Raw genomic sequence first — 24,346 nt, 5'->3', positions numbered from 1 at the left:
CTAGGCACTTACAAGGTCTGAAGTGTAATGTCTGTGAGAGTGGGACAAACTACAGGGAGGCTCTGAAATGGGGAGTTTTGTAGGAGAAACTCTGGAGACAGCTTGTATAATCGCCACTGTATTCCTGAGCCACTTACTTGGCCATTAATCACACACTGCCTTGTGACAACCTCATCTCTGTTGTCGCTCCCCTCAACAGCTCTCCCTTCCCCAAGTGGGTCTATCAGTTCCTCACAGGCACAGTACCAAACCTCCTCCTCTGACGGTTCCCATGGAGATCCACACAGTGCCTTATCCTCAGAGAAGTGCAATGAAACAATTTTGGAAATCTCAGGAAGTGCTTTTGTCTCACTGCAAGTCAAATGAGTCATTCATCAGCAAATAGCTACTGAGTCCCAAAATATAAAAAGATGGTAGGGTTTGGATCACTGGATGGAGGACTCGGATTAAAGATTCACTGAAGAGTTTGGGGAAGCAAACAGAGTAAACAAAGTGAAGTTTTAAGCAGATGAGCCCGCCAGCACTGTGGGCTGATGGAGACCCTTTCTGTGCAGTACTGGGAGAAGGTTCATGAACACTGCTCAGCAATCAGCTCCAGCTATCCGGTCAGGCCCCTGAGCATCCCAAGTCTCTTCTGTGCTCTACCATCCCGAAGAGGACCTCTGGCTCCTTTAATTCCCATTCCTTTATTTCTCCTAATAGCTAGTGAGCAAGTGTCACAAGCCAGGCAGGATGGGACTTGGAGACAAAAGACAGGCTCTACTTTGAAATAGCTTGTGGAAGAAGAAGAAAAATCTGATTATAACGCAGTTGCTAAATCATTTCAGATTTCTTTCTTCCCTCTCTTCCTTCCAGTTATTTAATTTTCCATTTCTTTTTCTTCCAAAAAAGAAGCTGAGGCATGCTGAGGGAAGTGAGCCCAGCATGGGAAGAGGGAAGCTGATACATGAGGGAGGGGACACCCAAGATGACTGTCGGATGAGCACCCATCAGCCAGGTAAGTGGGGGGGGGGTCAGTGTGGGGCAGAGGAGTCTGCAGTTCTCCTGAGAGTTGGGCTGGAGTCTGGAACTCAAGGGGCTATGAAAGAGCTTATGGAAAATGACTCTGGTCAAAGAAACCAAAATACAGACTAGATTGATGTCAAACTAGAAATGCTAAACCCTGAAGCCAGAGCACCGTGGACAGAAAGTACATTACGGAGAAAGGTCATTGTTTAAAAGCTCTTTAAAAATGAATTTCTCTCTCAAGAGAAAGGAGCAAGTTACACATGCACTGCTTAGTCTTAACCACATGGTGGCAGCCTCACATAGCCACTGCAGTAGAAAATAAAGAGCCACCCAAACTGGAGGGAATGGGCCCGCTACATCAATTCCACAGAATTGCCAAAAATGTACGAGCTCTAAGCTCACCCCATAAACATTTCTCTCCCTCTGAAAACCCCTGCAGAAGCAGCTGGAAGTCCGTGGATCTGGGGTGAAGGGAAGAGCCACCGACAGCGTTCCTGACTTAGGGCTAGCACAGAGCAACGGCTGTACCTGTAAGAAACATGTAAAGTGGGAAAAACAGGCCAAGCACAAAAAGCTCCACAGAGAACCACAGAGAGCCATGGATCTGACTTGGCTCTCGGGTGTAGGGCAGCTGGCTCATGTGCCTGTGGTACCATATCCAGGTGGTGGAGGCCACCTTCCCGAGGTCCCTTGCTGCTATTCCTCAACACCCTTATTCCTGGGAGAGGCTGCTTCATGTGCTACTGCGACTCAGAGTGGCTCCTTTTTCTGGTAAGACCAAGGCTGCCATCTACACATGAGAGGAAGGAGACAGGGCAAGTAGGTGGCAGCCTACCCTCCTCCCCAGTCCCACCCCTCTGGTTTCCCTAGCCTGTTCTCTCTTGGCCTGGCTCTCTAGAGAACATACTAGTTATTTATTATCTGCTTCTCAGAAGCAAAGCAGCCTTAAGAGGAAGGAGAACATGGTAACTGATTCCCACACCTGGAACAGAACATCTGTGACTTAGCTTCTAAAGAGGCAAGCCCTTTACACAGCCAGTTCCATCTTCACAACAGCCGCACTGGGAGGGCCCATGGCCGGCCACCTTACAGAGGACAAAACAGGTGAAAAGACACTATGCAACTTGAATGTGCTCAGAGTCACACAGCTTGGAAGAGCAGAGCTGTGATTCACATGGTCAGAGCCTATGTACTATGGACCACCTGGTCACCTGCTCTAAATCCCACACTGGGGAGCATAGGGGAGTCAGAGGGAAGAGGCAGGGGTGGCCACCTGGGCCAGACACCATGCAAATGAAGAAAGAGTCGTTTGTAAACTCTTGCATGAAGATTTAAGCTTTTGTTACATGAAAGAGCCACTTCATCTTCGCAGTAACTCTAGAGCTTGCCCACAGGTCCCAGGGAGAATCCCCTGCATCCATTACCTACTGAAGTCCTACCTGACTTAAAGCCTCATGAAGGTTTTAATTAACATTGCCAGTTGCATAAGTCGGCACACCCAAAAGATCTGTTGTAGTCACATTACTTCAATGTCAGGGCCTCCAAGTAGATCAGAGTAACCTCCACAGAGAAAAGGGAACAGGACCAACCAAAACAGAGCGGACAGTATTCTCCAGTCCCAGGTTCCTGAGGGAACCACAGCTCTGGGAAAACACTGGGTCCTGGTAAGATACCATCGTCTTTCTGTAGGGCTTCTGGTCACATCACCTATTTGGCCAGATGGAGGGATGTTGGAAGATACTTCATCCTATCAGCAATGCCACCTGTCCTCATGAATGTCTGAAACTACAGCAGATGCAATCAGAGTGAAGAGCACTCATTGCTGATTTCCTTCCACCAGAGCTCCAGGTTGAGGGGACAATCAGTGTTGCACAGTAGCCCTGACATACTAAAAACACCCTGTACTTCTCCTTTTTCTTGTCTGGTTATAGTCCAGATGAAAAGTGCAGCAGAGTCTCATCATTACCACCTGTGGAATGGCCGTTACCTCCACTTCTTAACTGAGAATGAAAAAATATTCTCAATGTCTCCCTCAGACATTTTAGAGTATTATTCAAAACCAGCTCGTGAAGATAGGTGCTTTAGACTGGCACTTCAGGAGTACTGTAAAAGGAGGGCCCTGTTTAAAAAGTACTTGTTTGGGGGCTGGAGAGTTGGCTCAGCAGTTTGACTGCTCTTGCAGAGGACCCAGGTTCAATTCCCAGCACCCATATGGGCAGCAAACAACTGTCCTAACTCCAGTTCCAGGGGATCTGAGGCTCTCTTCTGATCTCTGTGAGTACTGCACGACATGGGTGCACTTACATGCATGCAGGCAAAACACTCGTACACCTAAAATAAAAGTAAATAAAATAAAAAATAAAAAATGCTCCTTTTAACTAGGGATTGGTGGTGATGACTCACTGGAGATCCAGCTATATGCTGGCACAGAAATCTCTTCGGATAGTCAAGTAACTAAGATCCTGTAGAAGGGAAGTTCAGCACAATACAGTAAGCGTTGTGAACAAGCCGCTCTGACCTCCCCTGCTGCTTCAAAGATACTCTCTATTGCACAACCCATAACCTTGGAAAAAAAATTCAGCTTTCCCTGCCAGCAGCAGCTCTGCATCCACCTGTCCCTACAGGTAGTAAAAGATTAGACGCTCAGAACCACAGTGTTGACACAACACTTTTGGACCCCACTTCCTTCTAGCACTCACCCCAACCCGCCCCCAAGGTCAAAGTTCATTTCTTCCCAAGTCAAGGTAGTGACTTTCCAACAGCATGAAGACAAGTGAGATCGGGAGGCAGAAGAGTGAATGAGATGCTCCTGGGGTCTGTGTATGAGGGGCTCAGGACTGCACAGCCCTCAAGAAGCCACCCTGGGCCTGTCCGAAGGGTCTCAACCTCGCTGAAGTTGAGAACTTGAAGAAAGAAGGTCCACTTAATTCAGTGCATGCCAGAAGGCTGGGGTCCAGCCATGTGAGTTTCTCTGTACAGAATTAACCAGCAGCTCTGTTTGGCATCCTACCACTTAATCTGCCACAACACCACTTCTCTGATCTTGACACCCTTGTCCGTGTGAACCTCAGAGGCGCAAGCTGGGTCTCTCTGTTGACAGTCCTGCTCAGTCCTGTGGGCACACTGTCACGCTTCTGAGCACCTGACCCGAGGCTCGTCTCAAATTCCCTATCATGTGCTTTCACTGTCTTTGTTTATTCCCCTCAACAAGCCACAGTCATAGGAACAGGAAGTGGCAGGCAGTGGCTTAGGGTGGGGCTCTCCTAAGGGCCTGGAAACTTCCCAGGGGCGTATCCAGAGATTCCATGAGGCTTCTGAAATGGACGCAACCTTTGTGTGGCTGCCACCGCCTTCATTTTGATTCTCTAATATTGAACTCACTCCTTACTCTCTGGTCTTTTAAAGGGGCTGTTCTTTCTGCCCCAGTCCTCACCCCTAACTCTTCTGGTTCTCATCCCTTAGCTCTGGGTGTAGAATCATCCCTTGGAGGACCCCTTCCTCCTCTTAGCTGGTTTTAAATGGATGCGTTTCTGTGTTCATCAAGGGTCCACAATGAGCCCCCATACTTGTTTCCTCATCCTGATGACTGGTCATCATTGATTCAGTGCTAACCAGGAACTGGCAGAGAGCGCATGCTCAATGCGGGCAGAACAATGACAATCAGCCTGCCTTGACCCATCTTTCTGAGTTGAAAACGTCCAACCTTCAAATGTCCCAGAGAAGGGGCCTCTAAGGTTCCCCTCTTTCCTCTTGACCTTGTCCCCCAAAACTGAACCATAGCAAGTGCTGGTAGAGCCTCTCACCACAGAGATCCAAATATAAAAGGACAAGTTCAGGCCAATATCACAATCGCTGAAATGAACTGGTAACTTCAGTCCTGTGGTTCTACTGTGTTGGCAACATCCATTTTTCTGTAAGTAAAAATTCCTCCCTTCACCAACATTACCAGAAATAAAGCAAAGCTGAGTGTCGGGTTCTGATTTTTTTGTTTATTTATGAGATGCTACCTGGACTCTGTTTTCTTCAGGTTACGTGTTTATGAAAATTCATGTCTATCTCCATGTGTCCGAAGATATTTCCAACTCACTTGCTCGCCCCCCCCCCAAGGCCTGTGGCGAACACCACCCTGCTGTTAATAAGACCTGTTCAACTATTTAATTATGCAGCCTGTCCCAGCCAGCAACCTCTCTGCGGCCTCTTCTGTGCCAACCACACCAGCTGCCCACGCACATTCCCTTGCTCACTTTCCCATTGCCTGGGCACACATACCTCCCACCCTGTTCTTTCTCACTCACTAACATGACTATGAATTTCATACTCAATTTGCGTTTTTACTCAAACCCCCATGGCTTTCCACTTTCCCAAAATCTCTACCCACAATAAAAGAAGGGGAGCAGCCTGCCTGGTTTAAACACAAAAGACTTGCTGTTGACACCTTGCAATTTGGAGAGGTTCCATCACATGTCAGTATAAGACTTTCATTGGAGATGCATGGGTGCGGGAGGATGCTAACCAGGAAGGAGGAATGGGAAAAATCAAAATCCCAGATTTTCCTTCTGCGTCTGGCTGATTAAGATAAGAACACCACACGGCTTTTGTGAAAGACTGTGATAACTACTTTACAAATGTACTAGGGTGAACCAGAGATAGGATATGAGATCAAAAGACCAAAACTCAGGTCCTGGCTGTCACCCATGGGGCATGCTGACATTTCTTTATCAATGAGACAGGGGTAAGGAAGCTACTTCCCATGAGATCTATATGGAGTAATGCATATGAACATGTCTCATATAAATTCTCAGGTAACTTAGTTACAGTACGAATTAGTTTCAGTCATCATCAAGGATTTTCTGTCTCTCATTCAAATGCTCATCTAATGTCTACTGTGTGCTATGTACGCACCCCAAGTGCACATTACCTGATTCCTAACTCGTAAGAGGCCAATGAAAGTCACAGAAGACAGGCAAATCTTAGTACGTCAGAACACAACATGTTAAGTGCACAAAGGGGTAGGGAGAGCACTGTGTTGAGGGAGCACAGGGTGTGTGTTTCACTAAAGTGACATTTTGGAAGGACAGCAGAGGCTGCCCAGGAACAGGGTAAGGAAGAGCTTCTGGGTAGAAGCTGAGCCAATCCAGCTTCGTCCCTTCATCTGGCTGGACAGATTACTGCAGGGGAAGCAAGGATTAGAAGGGAAGAGTCCAAAGCCATGGGAGCAGAGCACACTGGGAAGCCAGCTGCTTTCCCTTACTGAGGAATTACATAGTTAAGCAGCAATCATATCACAAGACAACATGTTCCTGGGCCTGACACTGTATTTAAATTATGGGACTTGAACTTTCTGGGTGGCACAACAGTAACGAACTATTTTTGTTTCTAATCATGAAAAGGAGTGGTGGGTCCATCATGGGCAGCACCACTGTTTCTTTCCTTGGTGTTTGGGGCAGTTGCTTTGTGGAAGAGTCTCTTATGAAGAGTCTCCACATTCTGTGAAGGCACATGGGCAACATTAATCATTAATAAGCTGTCACAGGGTGACTCAGAATGAGGTATACTATGAAAGTGCTCAGCTATGGTGAATGAGACCATATTAAAAATATGTGACGAAACCAAACTGAATAGTGGTTTCCAGAGACAAAATCCTAAAACCAAATAGGATATAAGTTCGAAGTGTGGGTGGAGCTGCCAGACTGCTGAGGTTTGAATCCTGGATCCTGTACTTGCTGGCTGTATAATCTACAAGACAAATGACTTAACTTCTCCAACCCTTATTTTCTCTCTGTGAACCGGGTATTGTAGTGGTCCCCTGCCACACCTCTGACACACTGCTGTCACCAGCCTCTAATATCTGTGCTGAAGCGGGCTCCTTCCTAACACAAAAATGACTTTGCCCTGTTAACTCTAACCCCAGAGCACTGAAGTCACAGGAAGTACACCCACAGTGCCCTGGGGTTGTAGGCTAGTCACGTGTTAGGTTATGGGTGAGTCAACAGTTTGGCACGTGGTGGTGACATTTCAGTTTCAAGTGAGAAGGTCTGATAGTTAAATGAGAACATAAAATGTCACACTAGAAAGTATCCATGACTTGTCTACGACACTGTTTAGTGTCTTTTTAAAACATTTTTATCCCAGAGGTAATAATACCACAGAAACTTCATTAAAGCTTTGACCTCAAGATTGATCTTAAAAGGTTAAGGTTATATCTGTAATGATTTATATTCTCTGTGTGTGGTTTCTTGTTTTATTTTGACAGAAGAGTCTAGCTGTGCAGTTCAACGTGGCCTTAAACTTGCAATTCTCCTGCTTCAGTCCCCAAAGTGCTAAGATTACAGGTGTATGTCCACCACAGTAGAAGTAACTCTTCCTTTCCTTATTAACCTGGTATAGAATCTCACTGTCTACGAATATACCCAAACTTTTCTAATATTTTTGAGCATGTTAATATTTTGGAGATAGAAGATCCACACAGACATGACTCATCCTAAAGAGAAACATTCCTAATGGCGTTGTCCTCAGGATTCCCTGTGTAAGTGGCTTCATACTCACTCCAGAGGACTTATGATCACAGCCTTATTTCCTGCAGATCTAGCCTGGGAGCTAACTTCTGAATTTTATGGGTTTAGAAGATGATTCATAAACTCTATGCATTCCATGGCAATGAGAGGTGGGGGGGGATGACTCTTACATCAGTCTTTATATTTTAACAGTAAGTAAAATAATATGTTGGAGGAGTGCTTTGGATTGCCCCTCCCTTGCTCCTGGCTAAAGTTAATGAAAGCCAACTACTGTAATCAGTTAGAATCTGCATCTGTAAAGTTTCAGGCTGCCCTGAACATGATGGGGATTCTGAGCCAGAGTCCCAATGCAGAGGGAGATATTGGGGTGAATGAGGTGAAGGAGCCACATTTTCAAAGGCAGATAACAGGGTAGGTTCCAGAAGTAATAAGCTGACATTAGACCATGGGGTGTGTCTCCCTTAGACTAAAGAAGGAAGGTGGTCACTAGGACTAGGGAGCCACCAAAATTTCTGCCAGGAAGGCATCTCCCCTGCTGGACTCTACGCACACTGCCCATTCCACCTACTGAACCTCATTCTTCACCCCCCTCTGCCCCCATTCCACTGACTGGACCTCATCTAACAGCTTCGAAGTTCTAACACTAGGGTAGGATGGAACTTAATCATGGTAGGTTTTACTCAGACAAGTAGAAAAAAAAAATACCATCCCAGATTTCTGAAAAGGGGGTGGATATAGACATATATCCAATGGTCTAGCTTAAAAATCAGATCTTTTAATAAAGAAACCATCTTCTCTATAACCTCATGAATCCAATATATTTTACAAGTAGAAATTTGAGGCTTGGATGAGAAGAAAAGAGTATTGACTATCCCATTCTGGTGACCAAAGGCAAGTCTTCCAAGGCAGGCTATGAATTTTCCACTTGGTTAGCTGTAAGGCTGCACTAGGAAGCAGAGGCAAGGGCCAGTCCGCTGCTTGGCATAACTGCACACTTAACTCTAGGCTGTGGTCCTATCAGGCCTCTGATTCTCCTGGGAATCTATTGTGTGTGGCTGTCAGCTGGTATGGGCAGAGCTGGAGCTCCTTAAGGTTTTTGGGGTTCTACTGTCCCCTTGAACCATGGTTACTCAGAGAGCCATTAGGGAGGGCCAGCCTGGGGTGACAGGTTCTCCTGGTGAAGCAGCCTTCCTGCTAATGGCTCTCTGGCACAGCACAACCCAGTCACTCAGGAAAGCAGCTCATGGCAGATGTCTTCTTTCAAGCCAGTACTGTGGCCCAGGCAGACAGCCTGCTAGTTCTGGCCAGGTCCACCCTCCCACCCTGACCTCCCACCCTGCAGCCTCTCGGTACTTCCAGTGGCCTGTCAGCCCTTTCTTAAAGACACTTAAAAGTCCTGCTATGAGGACAAAAAGCCTTGTTAGAGGCCAGTGCTCTTAACAGGGAACTATGCTTGAAAAACAAATTCATCTTGTGTGAGTAATAATCATAAACCCCTTAAAAGTCAAGCCATCACGTTAGATGACCAAAACATGCTTTGGAAAGTAGTTTCCCTTGGTAAGTTTTGTATGGTTTACTTTCTTACTCTTTTAATCTTCTAAATTTCTACAAATTTCCTCAAAATCTACAAATAATAAAAAAAAGAAATGAGTTAGGGAGATTCCACTTTGAATTCAAATGATGCTTCAAGAGGTTTAGAAAGTATTACATCAATATATAAATGGTTTAAAAAAGTAGTAAAATATTAATTATGGAATCCAGCAGGTGTGTAAATGGGGTTCACATAAAATTTGACTTTGTGCTAAGCTTGAACTTAGTAAAAAAATGATTATGAAAGTATGACTGTACCCCCCACTCAAATGCTACTATCCAAACAGTGCATGGTGTCCTGCAGCTGTGTAACAGGACGAAGTGTGGAACAGAAAATAAAGGAAACACTACAAATTACCTGGGAAAGACCGATGACTCAGTATACAGTGCTGGGGGATTTACCCTATGAAAAACCCTGTAGGATGTTTGCTTCACACCTTCCTTTTAGCTTGGCAAATTTCATGTATAAAAATGAAATTACCTCTTAAAAATTAAGTATTGTTGCTGGGCGTGGTGGCGCACGCCTTTAATCCCAGCACTCGGGAGGCAAAGGCAGGCGGATCTCTGTGAGTTCAAGGCCTTGATATATCACAGTGAAAGATTTATCGTCCTCTTTTTTTTTTTTTTTTTTTTTTTTTTTTTAAAAAAAAAAAAAAAAAAAAAAAAACCCCCCCCCCCCCAAAATTAAGTATTGTCTAATTTTTAAACGGGAAGAAAATCCCAAGTCCAGGTCATGGAAAAGACAAAGTGTCACTTACTCAACCAAGAAAATTTCTAAAGGATCTATATTTTGAAAAAATGATGAGCAAAATTAAAAGTCAAAAGAAGTCAGGAAGAATATTTTTCACAAGCATTTCTTGTAGGTACACGGTTTTAAAACTGTATTACAGAAAGGCCTATTTCAATAGAAAAATTGACAATGGGTGAACACACACGGGCATTTACAAAAGGAAATAGAGGATTGATGAAAACATAAAAGAAGTTCAACTTTACTAGTAGAAAATTTAAGGTGACCTACACATTAAAGGTGGGCACTAGGGCATTCATTAAATACCTGCTGAAGAAATGAACCAAAAGTAATGGACCATTTCTGTCTAAAGACTACCAGAAAAAAATCAAATAAATAAATTTAAAAAAAAGGCAACTGTGTTGATAAACAGATTCTAAGAAATATAGCTTGCTAAAAATGTATATGGTTTAGTACAAGCTTTTGAGAAATCAGTTTTGTAAAACTTACCAAAAATCTTAAAAATTGGGGCTGGAGACATGGCTTACTGGTTATGAGCACAGGCTGCTCTTGGAGAGGACCTGAGTTCAGTTCCCAGCACCCACATGTCAGCTAACAACCTTCTGTACATCCAGTTCCAGGGGACCTGACGCTCTTTCTGGTCCCCATGGGCATTGCACACACATGGTATACCTATATACATGCCAGGAAAACCTAGTACACATACAAAATTAGTGAATTTTTAAAAAGTTTAAGGTCTTTCAAGAAATTCACTATGAACAATCTATTCCAAGGAAACGATGAAACAGACTCCTGTATTTAAATAATTCCTGAAAGTAAAAAAAAAAACTTCCAAAGGGAAATATAATGCACTATTAAAATGCTTTAAAGGCAATTTTTAAGCATATGGAAAAAATACTCATTTAAAAAGTGTGCTATACCAAAGTGCCTATACAGGAAAAAAATTCCTCCTGCAAATTGTGTGAACAGGAACTACGGGAAAGAAATATAAAAAAACATTCCCATGTAACATTAATTACCATCAAGAGATCTTTGGGAGCAGAGATAATTTCATTTCATTTTTTTTTGTGTGAAATCTAACAAAAAAGTCAAATACAGAAACAATACAATGATGGTGGGGGACTAGAGATGTAGGTCAAAGGGTATATAGTTTCAATTATGCGAGCTGTTATCAATAAAAGTATAAGAACAAGAGTCAAAATTATAGTATCCTAGGACTTTCTAAGAGAATAAATTTTTAGGTGCTTTTACACATCAAAGCTTTTTTTGGCATATAAATTGGCTCAACGGTAGTAATTATATGTTTATATAAAATCCTATTATATACCTTAAATAAACACAATAAATAAAGTTTTATTTACAATAACTTCAAATAAAATTTAAAATACGACACAAAGGCTGGGTATGGTGCATGCCCATAATCCCAGTATTTGGAAAGATCAGGCCAGACACAATGGTGAGTTCCAGGCTAGTTAATACAGTGAGCTCGAAGTTAGCTGACGACTGCCAAAGGAGACCCTGTTACCAACTAACAATACAAAATAAATCAATCCTGAGAGAAACCACTGTTTGGAAATGGGTCTTCACACTAGTCAAAGTCAAGACAGCCTACCCTTTGAACTACTGCTCATCAAATTTGAGGTCCACATCCACATAAGCAGACTTCCATCTCACTCTGCCTCTCAGATCTCTATTTACCCTGCCAGGGTGTGCTCTGCCATGCCCAGATGCCACCTGCTCTTCTCTCCAAGCCTGCACTTCCTCTGGCATTTTGTTTCATGATGAACGATACCATGTGGTAACCTAATCCCGACTTTGCCTTATCCATTTGCTCACAAACCTCACTCCTCTCTCTGGAATCCATACTTTAAAGTGTACACATCACAGCTCTGCTGGGCATGACAGAAACTTTCCACTTGGTCTCCTTACCTTGCCTAATCTGTCCCTTTTCCGTAGCTGCACAACACCCCCACAAAGTCCTCTTCACTGAAGACTGGTGACCTTTCCAAACTTAACATCTAACCATCCCACCCTTCTGGATGGAAATCACCAGGTCATCACATGTGGGACACTAGTCCTGGGTTAGTAATGGCTCCCCTTGCCCCCCAGCTTCCATTCTTACCCCTTCCTGGACCCATGCCCTCTACTCTTTATCTCCCAGCTCTGGGCCTCTGTGCTTCTGGTCCATCTGGGGATGCTCACCAAGTCTTTAACTCTATCTCCTTAACCTCAAGGGATGCCCTTTAGGAGGCAGTCTGGACTTCACCGTGAAGTCACATGTGATAGGGAAGTCACATGGGATAGCTGATGCATTCCACAAGCCTCCTTGGCATGGCACTTTGTATCCCTACACCAATTCTGCACTGTGATCTTCCTTTTGTTCTTGCCTACTATAGTAGGCCCGCCATGTTTGTTGAAAAATTAATCGATGTTTCTGCCACCCAAAATAGTTACCTACTCTCATGTCTTGCAAGAGCTATTGCCAAAGATTTCATCACTTCCCTCAGCTAGCTGCTCAACTCTTTCACTGCCAAGACGATGCAAAGAAGGCAGTCTTATCTATTGATCAGCCAGCAAATTTATTAATTATATTCCTTGTATCTTGACAATAGCTCCTTGGTTTTATCTGGATGTATTTACTCCTAGTGAATTTATCACAAAAGTGTTTTTAATGTTCTGAAATATAGCAGCCATGCACAGGACTGCAAGTTACCAAAGGTGGGCAGTGTGGAAGGCCCAAGGACACAAGGAAAGAAAATCAGGTGGTTACTGTGTGAAGGCTCTCAGCAACAAATTCTCCTGCTTAGACCCAAACCCTCGGCTCCTTTATCTCTTCCTAGAAGGGTGTATAATTTGTTGCTTGTCTATCAGCACTTCATAATTGCCCAACATCTTTTTTCAAGCCTGACTCAAACTGGACACAAGGAATCTGATTAGAGTCAAGTCTGTATTTTCTTACCCTGTATGTCAACCTGCTTTTAATATACTCAAGTCATGCCTACTTTTTTCCACAATGGCCCCACAGTACTGATTTCAACTTAGCTCATGAGCAGTAAAGGCTATATTTTTTCAAACACTGCCCTTCTGTATTCAACAACTTTCCCTTATGTCTACTCCCATCCAATTTCTTCCAGTGGAGTAGAACCATCTCTCCAATTTGTTATGGCTGCTATGAGTTGTATTTCTGAAGTTCAGATGACTCGTAGTCCTACCTACTTTAGTAACTCACACAATGGAAAAAAAGAGAGAGAGAGAAAAAAACCCTCCGTAATTTTATGGTGCATAAAAATAGGCCAAAGTAGTTTACCACTGGGTCCTTAGCTCTCTGCCCGAATTCTCAATTACACATAAATGTACCTGGCTAAGTATATAGAGATTCTGGGCTCCACGTTTGGAGCGTGTGCTAATATTAACCATTCTCTAATATTTATTATTAGTCATGGATTCTTCCACCCTTTGTCCTTTTCTCAGCTTTGCATATCCCCACCCAGCAACCATAGAGAGTGACTTCTGACCTGTATGCTTCCCACTTTTAATAGCAGTGTTTTGAGCTACCTAAGAACAGTGGATAGGTCCCAATCTAAGCTAGCCTCCTGTACCCTGGGGTACGTGGACTGGCTTCACTGGGTCTATGGACGCCTCCACAAGTAAATGTTTGTGTATAGATGTGGTCCAAGGCTTCATGGATTCTGCCAGATTCTCAAGGGGGTCTACTACCCGGAACAGGTTAGTGATTAAGTCTAAGGCATCAGGACTTAACTCAGTACATTGAATAAACAGCACCAGAGAAGACTTGACCTTCTACTCGCCTCTCTTCTGAGAGAATGAGAACATCCACGGTAACCACACACCAAGCATCCTTTGCATTAATTAAGGATGTGATTAGGAGGAAGGGATCCAGCACGTGTAACACACAGAGGTAAATCTCTATCCACAGTATCAAGGCTACCTCTTCTCAGTCTCTGTTTTTATAGAAGCTCAATATACTTTGTGTTCTTTTCTGAAGCTTACTTGGTGATACTGGTGGAAAATCAAAGAATTATGAATAACATGTTCCTCTGTTATAAATATTATGCTACTAACCCAAAACGCAAGTCTTTCGTCTTTTGCTACAATATACCGATAGTCCACACTATGCTTTAATACATAAAAATCATTTACCCAAACCGTTTTTATCAGTATGCTGAAAAAAATCAAAATAAATCTTAATTCTTAACTCCCATGCTTGTCTGTAGGTTATGTTTGCATATTAATGATCATCACACCCAGAGGATTTTCCACAGATGAGTGTGAAGTGTATTACAAATATATCAGAAAAAAAAAGTTCTTTAAAGTTTCTTCTTAGACAAAAAGCCATTTAGGGGGTTTTAAGCAAGAATCGGTAGCCATTAGAAACCGCTGTCACACATACTCACGGTTGAATGGCCGCCCAAAGGATCTTGCAGGCTAGACTTGCACTGGAAGCAGAGGATTGAATTCCATTAGAACAGGCCAGCAGAGGTGCTCAGTGCCAACACTACCTTTCCCCAGCCCATCTTAAATGCAGGCCCAGGGATTTTGGAGTCCTCCAGACTAACAATAAAAAACCACACTAGGTTGTTTTCCTAATTCCTATGAAATGAGTCAGTAGGTCAAGCAACTTCTCCACTTGGAGAGAACAATTCCTGCAACTACACTCCCTGTTTCCAGTAACCCAGCTCTTTCACTCTGCCCCTGGATACAAGTGCTCCCACTAACCCAGAGCTCCACCGGGCCTGACAGACCCAGTGTGGACACTGCCAGACAGCAAGTCTCCCTCAGGGTTTTCCTCCTCCCGGAGTAGAAAGTACAGTTAGGCATGCTCTGCGGGTGAAGCCTCCTTACCTATAGAGTTAGCATAACTTCTCTGTTGAGACCATGTAGTCACTTATTTCTTCCACTCAAGAGAAGGGACTAACACTTAAAATAAATGTAGAAACCCAATAATTACACCTCTAAAAGCCCCCCACAAACCACTTCCTTCTGAAAATAACCTTTCCTCCTCAAAAGAGCTAGCGTTCAAAAGACTGGATGGTTATTCAACTAAGCCACATTCTTAAACGCCTCTCAGGTCTCCTGTTGTTCAGTGGTTCCATCCACTGAGCTAGAGAAAGCAGAAGTGTATAAAAGCTTGCTAGCAGCTGATGAACACCGGGTTTAGCCATCATCTTCGGAAACTACCACCTACTCACCAAGGAGAGAGTTTCTTGTAGCTAGCGAGCTTCTGCATCGGAAATCACCAGCTACTGGTAAGAGATCCGTAATTCCAAGAACTTACCCATGCAGGCAAATCTAGGGACACACAGCTCGAAATAGAGGTGGAGAGACCAGCTGTGACAGTTCTTCGGTGGGAGACTTTTGCTTTCTCTCTCAACAGGGCTTACTTTCTTTTTAAAAAGACAAGGTCTCATTTTGATCTCGAGAAACTGATCAAGCCACCAACTGAAAACCTGCCATTATAAACGAGGGATTTCACAACGCTCATTCCAAAAAACTGTGGCTATTCATTTCTGGAAGTGATTCACTGCAAAAGAATCGTTGTTGGGGGTGGGAGGGAGCATTCATTTTTAGGAGACAGCCCGAGCTCTGAGAAAGGAGCAGAAACCTCAGAGTGGGCACCACGTGCAGTGCTGACCCCAGCTCAGTTCCCTGAATCACCTTCCCTCCACATGACACACAATGACCAGTCTCCTGTAAGTGGACAAAAACCCCTCTGGGCTGTGCACCCAGCCTCCTCTCCTTGCCTCTGGAGGCTATTTTCACATAAATCAGGAAGGCAGCAGCAGCATTCGCCACCTGTCAGCACTCAGAGGCTGGTGAGTAACCAGCACACAGAGACCCATTTCCTGTGAGTATTTCCAAAAGACCTTATGATATTTCCTTTTTCAAAAAAGTAAGAAGAAAAAGCTACGGAGGGAGAAGCAACTCCAACTAGCAAAGCTAAAAGCAAGCAATGTGATCAGTGTTTACCCAGCCACGCCTAGTTTTAATTTGGTTTCTCAACCCCTGTGTAATTAAGACAGCCAAAGAGAACAGTATGGGGGGGCGGTTCACAAACGCTTAGACCTTCTGAGTGCGTGACCAGAAAAGTAATTTTAAGATTGAAACGAACCAATCTGAAGCTGGCTAAAGCATTAACCCTTCAGGAAAGAGAAGTTTTTGTTTGTCTCTAGATTTCAAACACGGAAATCATCTTTCCGCCCAGATGATGTTAAAACCCAGCTTCCGCTGTCATCCCCTGGGTTTGCATGTTTTCAGACTTGTGTTGTGGGGACAGAAAAATACTCATATTATATAAGACACAGTCATGTTAACAGGGCAGCCCACGTGTCATCCAACTGTAAGGTGGCCTTTCAAACTGGCCAACAAAATACGACATTTTGTCTTTCTCATAGCTCCAGCCAAACCTGTTCGTTTATGTCACAGAAGAGATGAAGTTTCCTTGAGAACTGGACAAAACAGGTGAATATCCCCAGGCCATAAAGTGGTACTATTGAAGACTAGAGAACCATTTGTAAAAATGCAATATAATTTGAAGCTGAGGGTGAGTAAAATAGAATCTATAACTGGAAGTAAGAATATATATAAACATACGACACTGTAGCACAGTCATCCTTTCTGCCCCTATCCTTGAGACCTAATCAGTGTTCTCAGTGAAAAGGAATATTCTGTTAGAAAAAAGTTCTCCAAAGCCGGGCGTGGGCACACCTTTAATCGCAGCACTTGGGAGGCAGAGGTGAGTTCAAGGCCAGCCTGGTCTACATAGTGAGATCCAGAACAGCTGGGGCTACAGGGAAACCCTGTCTCAAATTCTAAAAAAAAAAAAAAAAAAAAAAAAAAAAAAAAAAGTTCTCCAAGAGCAAGACTCCTTCACACTAAGAAACATCTATAATATTTTTTAAAAATCCTTTCACTATTAAGCTTTGATGGAAGGAAAAGCATTGATTAGTGTTCTGAGGACCACTCAAACACTTGGATATCACGTTTCCTCTCTCACCGACAGAAGTTTCCCTCCCACCATGTTGGTGCCCATACATACCACACTCAGATCTCAACAGCGGCTCCGGCATATCTCAGACTGCAGAACTGGACAGTTCTTCTGCAGTCCTGGGTGGCCCACGGAGAGGTTTTACAAGGAGAACGGAAGGAAAAGTCGAAAAAAACTACAAGATCACGGAGCAGCAGCTCGGGGCAGAGTACAGAGAACACGCACCTAACACATGGCCGTGGAGAAGGTGGTGACTGTTGTCCTTGAGGCATACCTGTTCATCTGGTATTCTAAAGCTAGAGACTCGGACTGTGACTGAAACCCGGGCCTGCTCCTGTCCTGCTGTTGCCTGCAATGCTGTGCCATTCAAGTGTACAGAGTCCACCCTCCTTAAACAAAATAAAACCCTGACACAAAGGCACCTCATAGTTTAACATTTACTCAAAGTTCTCTCTGAAACAATGGAAGAGTGCACTCTTTCTTGGTACTTTACAGGCAGGAGACAGAGTCTCTTCACGTTGGAAGGACGTCAGCTCCAGGTTCCAGCTCCTCCTTTTGTTGATCTGCTCTTACACAGATCACCTGACCTATTTAGGCCAGCTTAATCATCTGTGACACTCAGGCCTGGCTCAGGCATGACCCACGCAATCTTCAGAGCAGCCCTACAGGTTAAGATCTATTATTGCCCCATCCTACAGATAAGGGAACCAAGACTGGGAGCTTAAAGGCTTGCCTAAGGTTACCCAATAGTAGGTGGTACAGCCAGTATTCAAAGCCAGGGAGCTTGACCTTGGTGTAGCAGAGCCTGTTAGCCGCACCCAGGTGGGGTGGGTGCACAGTGAGTAAAAGAACACTTAAGGAACTGCCTTTAAAGCCACAGAGCAGCCCAAACTGGGCAGATTTTTAAACACATTACTTACAAACACATTAGCGTTTTCTGCAACCGTTAAAAGAAAATCTGAGACAACTTTGAGTACTAACAACTAAAATGAACACATTAGTCTGTCCAAGGAAAACATTATCAGTTGCAAATTTCTGTTTGCCAAATCCATGATACTAAGTTTGAGAAGCAGAAGGGATTCAGTGAGCCTGTTTTCAATCAAGGTGGATAAACCAGGCTCGCAGCTGAGGTGTGACAGCACTCAAGTCTGGCCCTTCATGTCTAATGCCTGCCCACTGAGGTACCACTGCATTAGAGCCCCACAGAAGCTGTGAGTACATCAGGAGCTGGAAATGCTTCTCACTGTTTTAATCTGTCAGGTGTCCCTTCACCTGCAGGATGCATACACAACATTAATGCTCAAAGCAACGTGTGAGAGAAATCCTCAGACGTTCTGCCAATTATGAACATAACTAAGTGCTGTGCGATTCTTTTCTCTTTGACCTTGCTCAACTGCATCCTTCCTGATGCTCTACCGCACCACCTTTCCCAAGTGCCTGTGCAGTGACAGAAAGAAGCCTGCCTACCAGCTTGGGCTGGGCGCCTCGGTGGTCTCAGTGTCCACTCAGTCTTCATGCCAAAAGTCATTCCTTGTTTCAATGCCATGTACTCTGCACTCATATTTGGTCTTAGAACTTTTCACACAGAATTCTGATAACTTGGCAGTTGACTCAGCATGCTTGAGGCCCTGGGTTTTATTTCCAGCACATAACCCCTCCCTCACATTTTTGATTTTGTATCATGCTGGGTCACAGAAAAAAACAAAACAGAACAAAACAAAAAAAACACTTAATAAATGTCTTCCTAAATCAAAGGCATTTGTTAACAAGAAAGACTAGGAAAATAAAGAGAGTAGCTCATTCTAGTGTTAGTTTCATTTAAGATCGCTTAACAAGTGTTACTGAGAGTATGGAAAATTTATGTACGTTACATTTATAAGCCGGCACTTTTCCCCTGAAGATTTATTTGGTATGAGAAGTTCTTCCCTGCACTAAAATCATAAAATCAAGTATTATTTGCTCCTATCATTCACACACACTTCCTGTCATAAAAACTTGAACCTGGTTGGAATATTAAATAAGCCATGCAAATCTTCAGGTAGGAAGGGACTGTTATATAGATGTATCAAGTTTGTATTCCAGCCGATGAAGTGGATGAATCACTCTCACCCTTGGAAAAACCTGTCATGCTTCCTTGTCCTACATGACTAATCCCACTACGGCCCCAACAAGGATCTTTAAGGGCAAAGGAGCTTTCCCTTTCTCCTGAGCACTGTCCTGGGGGACTCTGGATTGAGCTGTAATTTACTTCCAGAATTCAATGAAGTCCAGGGTTAAAATAGGACAACTTCAAAATTCCCAGAGAACAATGTGCACATGTTAAAGGCACACTTGCACATTTTTCTCTGGTGCCTGCCCACTTCTAAGAGAAAACAAGCTTCTAAATTCCTAGGCTTCTCTATGTTGACAGGAGAAGCAGAGCCAGCATACGCATCCAATGACAGAAGGAAACCTGTGCCAACAGATTTGTTTACAAAACAGGGCCCAGCAAAGTCTGTCTCTTGGTGCCACAGCAGGAGCCATCCGACAAAACAAACACATAAGCACACAGGAATCTAAGAACTAGCCTGTGTGAGTTTGAGATTCTACTGGGCAGTGTATAATCCTGTGGGACCCAGGCTTGAATTAGGAATATATGCCACAACTCTAACACACAACATACTCCCCCATCCCACACGTTCACACACACAACACATACGATACACCCCTATCCCCGTACCACACACCTTGGGCATTAATCTCAAAGTTATTCCTCTGGCACGGATATGGATATGTCCTATCTTTAATTCTCTTTGTCTAAACTTCTATCTAGAAACAGCACACATTAAATTTCACATTTTTTTACCTTCATTCACAGCACAGTCATCCATCAAGGACTGGGAGCTGGATCCTTGACACCCACCTTCACTGAGGGGCCAGTTTGTTACCTAGTCTGGCTAGCACCCATTTACCACAGCTGCCTCTGTCTTCTCCCTCAAGCACTTCCAAAAAGTACCTCAGACCTTTGTCACTCTGTTCCTGGACAAGCGTGCTGGTCCTTTTAAATGGTCACTTGCCAACCAGTGTCTGTATGGCAGAAGGCAGAGCAGATAGAAGAAAGCTGATGTCTAGGCCCGGCTCTGCTGGAAACAAATCATGTAATTCCCAAGAAAGTAACTTAACGTCCATGGACCTCAGTGTCTGTACCTACTGCAAAAAGAAATGGCTGTCAAATTATATTAGCCACTCCATTATGTACAGAGCCACAACCTCCTGAAATTGAGTTTCTGTGTGTCACTAAACCCCCTAAAAAAATCTTCAGTTATCTTTCTAGGTTTAGAGGAGAAAAAATTATGCTCATCAACTTCTGGGGTTTTTAACAACTAAAAAAAAAAGGTGACAATTTCATAGAGAAAGTAAGGTACCACTCAAAAGCACTAATAGCCCCAGTGAGGACTCTGCTTTGTGTGCGTCCCAGGGGGTTATAGATACAGGCTCTAGCCTTCTCAACCACATTAGTGTCACTCACTGCTACACACTGTAGATCAAGAACCTGAGGCTGAGGGTAGGTGAGATGGTGTAGTGCCACCAAGCATGATGACCTGAGTTCCATCCTCACTTGGTAGAAAGGGGAACCAGTTTCCATCTTGTTCCTCACACTCACCTGCTTTTTGTGGGCAATGCTGAAGAGGCGAAGGTCATTGGCTTCCTGCCCCACGCCCACCACTGTATCCACAGGGCATCTGCGAGGTGTTAGGCTAGCCCTTTGTCAAGTTCTGCTTTAGAGGTCCACTGTATCCAATCTGCCTTTATCCAGTCACCTGAACATCTTCCTCCTTTCAGAAGAGCCTAAGATCAAGAAGAACTGTGTCTTACAATAATCCACTTTAAAGGTGAACAACCATCCGTAACTCCAGTTCCAGGTCATCCAACGCCCTCTTCTGACTTCTGTGGGCATTGCAAGACACAGGTGCACTTACCTACATGCAGGCAATATACTCATACACATAAAATAAAAATAATAAATATTTTTTTTACAAGGTGAGGCCAAGCGTGGTGGCACATGTCTTTAATCCCAGCACTAGGGAGGCAGAAACAGAGCTCTGTGAGGTCAAGGCCAGCCTGGTCTACACAGCAAGTTCCAGGCCAGCTAGGGCTACAGGGAAACACTGTCTCAAACACAGACAAACAAACATACAAAACAACAACAACAACAACAAAAGACCTCACTGGCCAGATGTGGTGGTACAGGCTTGTAATCCCAACACCTGGGATGCCGAAACAGGAGGTTTGCTGTGAATGTGAGTCTGGCCTAGGTTATATATTGAGCTTTAGGCTGATCTGGGCTACAAGGTGAGACTGTCTTAGGAAACAAAAAAAGAAACGAAACAAAAAACACTAGGCATTGATGGTATAGGCATATGACCTCAGTACTCTGGAGCCTGAGGCAGGAGGATTGTTGAGTTCTAGGTCAGCATGGGAATCATAGGGAGACCCAATCTCAAAATACAAAGAAAAACACAAAGTTCAAAAAAATATAAAATGGTTCTAATGAGCCAGGCTGTGTTGGCTTAGGCCTATAATTCTAGTATACAGGAGGGTTACTGCAAGTTTGAGGTCAGTTTGGGTTATATAGCAAGACCCTGTCTGAAAAACAAGGCCTTACTGATTCAAGCTTCTGACATAAAATGTATATATGTTTGTGTATGAATTAGATGAAGTGTTCTATTTTCTACAAATAGCCTTCATTTCAAGGCTTGGAGAAGGGCTATTCTGAAAAGACTGAATGGGATTTGTAATGCAAAACCTGGGATGCACATTAACTTAACTCAAGAAAACTCTGGAATGCAAAGTGTAGTTTGCTATACACTTGCTTTTTCTAGGGGCTATAACGTTCATCTCAATGTAATCAAATACAGCTGTATTCCATGCCAGAAAGTAACCCAGGGAATCAAGCACTTCAGCAAGCAGTCTTAAGTAGGTAAATTCTTAAGCAGCTACTGCAAGAGATCAGAAGTAGGGCGCTTTTGGTCTTGCAAGCCTGCTGTTTGCCTGCCTGCCTGCCTGCCTGTCTGAGACATGGTAGCATGTTCCTAAACATGTGGTTCTGTGATACCCTGCAACTGCATGTCTCCCAGAAGCATGCTGCCCTTCTTTGTATGGAATACTTAAGAGCTATAATCTCCACATAGTCTAGATCTGAGTCCTTTTCATACGTATGTGCAAAGCACATACATGCTGAATAAGAACAGTGCAGCGTTAAAAAGTAACATACACAAACACCTTTCTATAATTCAGAAATCTGAGGCCAAAGGAAATGGAAGGAAAAAACAGCCTACTGTTCAACTGCACTTCTGACTTTGCTTCCATAAGATTTTTTTTTTTAAACACAGAACTTGTTTTCTAAAGAAGGATCTTGTGGCACTGGCCTGAAGGCAGCACAATAATGCTGCTAAGACATCTGCTAATCAAGGCCACTGATAATGATATTCCCGCCCCTGAGGCTGCACAGGAGCTGAATGCCCAAGCAGCTCGGGCAGAGCAGCCAGGCCCTGCCATTCAGCCCTCCGGGGCTCGGGTGGAGTGCTTGTTTTGGAGACCATTCAGCCGACAGCATTTGGTTTCCTCCATTTAACCAGGTCACCCAGGCATGGAATGCACAGCTTTGCCAGACAGAGAGTGTTTGGGATGCCTAAGAAACAACAGTTTGTCCAGGCTACTGATGCGAAGAGAGGCCACCGTTTCCTTTTACTCTGTGTTGAATGGCAGCCTTGACGTCACAGCAGCTAGGAACCACTGGAGGGACAAATAACAAGGCACAAGCCAAAAGGGCCTCACTCAGTCTGAGGCAGTGACCAGGACTATTTTAAGTCTTATTCTGATACCTTCTGGGGCTGTAGAGCCATGGCATGAGCAGAGACAAACGCATGCAGCTTAAACAGAAAGGCAGTCTCTGGGCCCATGAAACGGATCTTTGGCTGGTGCTTAGCTCCATTCAAAACCCTGGATCAATCACAGTTCCCGAGTTAAACTTGTTTCTGACAGAACAGACTTCCCAGGGAATGCCTGCAGGGATTCTGACGATGGCTCGGACCTCTACACTTTTCCTGAAGGACTAAACTCCCTGAATGTAAAAGCAGACTTCATTTAGGGGATGGTCCGTGAACCTCTGGAGACACAAGGCACCCATGAAAGCAGGCAGTCTTTGCAGAACAGGACATCTTTTTAGAGAGTTTATAATGTAAGTATGAGCAAGTGAACATGCACATTAGCTCCCAACTACAGGTTTGTGAGCAAGCAGGTGAAAAATGCTGCGTGCTGGTGGCCCTAACTCGCCAGTCATTATCTACAATGAGTTGTCTGTGTTCAGTTAGGGCACTTTGAAAAGCACCATCCTTCCTGTTACATCTTCACATCAAAATTACGAATTATATTTGGCTATGTGAGTGTCAGATCATTTATTTCCGTTATAAACGCATGGCTAACTATAGCTATCCGGAGAAGTCTGCAGCCAGTATCTCAAAGCATCAAACACTACCTTCCCAGGACAGAAGGAACTTTCTGTGGCCTCCATGTAACTGTCCGAAACTCAATCCCTGCCTTTAGGGCACTAGCAGTTTTCAGCAGTCTTAGTTTGAACCAAGGCTGTCTGGGGTCCTGTAGGGCAATTCAAGCAGGGAAACCAGAGTCTGGGAGGGATGTTTGAGTGCAGCACACATGTGAGTACATGCATGTGTGAGTGTGTACATGTGCTTATGTACACAGCATACCCACAAGCAACTGAAGAAGCAATCTTGAAGGAGGAGCAACACTTTTGAGTTACTCTGTCCCCTTTTTAAAAAAATATATATTTTATTTATTATTTTTATTTTATGTGTATGAGTGTATTGCCTGAATGCGTGTGAATGCACCTGTGTGGTGCAATGCCTTGGAGGTCAGAAGAGGGCTTCGGATTCCCCTGGAACCAGAGTTAAGGGTGGTTTGTAGCCGCTATGTGGGTGCTGGGAACTGAATCCAGGTCCTCTGCAAGAGCAGCCAGGGCTCTTAACCGCTGAGCCATCTCTCCAGTCCCCTACTCTGTCCCTTTTATCAGGTCTTTGCTACCTGAGCATTCCCAAAGCCTCTCCTCTGTAAGGTCCCTGTCAAGCTTACTTCAAGAGAATACTCTGCTGTGGAGATCTTCCAAAGGAAAGCGGATGAGATTTTGATCCAAGTTCTCACCTACAACAGAACAGGCCCACCACATGGTCTGGTCAACCACTGTCCTCCACAGGATTCTAATGACCTCACCTAGGCAGATAACAACTGATCCTGTTGCTTAAAAAAAAAATCCAAGTGTGTTCACTCATAAAAGAAAGAAAAATAAAAAAGAGGCAAAAACAACAATAATTTCCTAACAGAAGGGTCTCTTCAAAGGTGATTTCACTCAGGTAAAACTGATTCCAGCTATATATGGCTAGTGTATTTTCAAGAGGTGTGTTTTAAGAGGTGAATGTTACT

The 24,346-nt window shown here is 43.9% G+C and overlaps 2 long non-coding RNA genes across 3 annotated transcripts in view; one reads left to right on the top strand and one right to left on the bottom strand.

Annotated features, from left to right (window-relative positions):
* The window catches only part of LOC103748272, a 161,388-nt gene that overhangs the window by 99,492 nt on the left and 37,550 nt on the right, over positions 1-24,346 (bottom strand). For both annotated transcript variants that reach the window (XR_003846750.1, XR_003846749.1), the window contains exon 2: positions 20,511-20,695. This is a non-coding gene — a long non-coding RNA (uncharacterized LOC103748272). The remainder of the gene's footprint in view (positions 1-20,510; positions 20,696-24,346) is intronic.
* LOC115067324 lies at positions 15,497-17,516 on the top strand. The gene is made up of 3 exons (XR_003846748.1): positions 15,497-15,727; positions 16,275-16,341; positions 16,883-17,516. It is a non-coding gene; the product is annotated as an uncharacterized LOC115067324 (long non-coding RNA).

The sequence above is a fragment of the Nannospalax galili genome, unplaced genomic scaffold (genome assembly GCF_000622305.1).
Source record: "Nannospalax galili isolate Female #2095 unplaced genomic scaffold, S.galili_v1.0 scaffold1065, whole genome shotgun sequence".
In the NCBI taxonomy this organism is placed as follows: domain Eukaryota; kingdom Metazoa; phylum Chordata; class Mammalia; order Rodentia; family Spalacidae; genus Nannospalax; species Nannospalax galili.
Note: the sequence above shows the minus strand (reverse complement) of the source record. Positions and strands in the feature narration are given on the sequence as shown.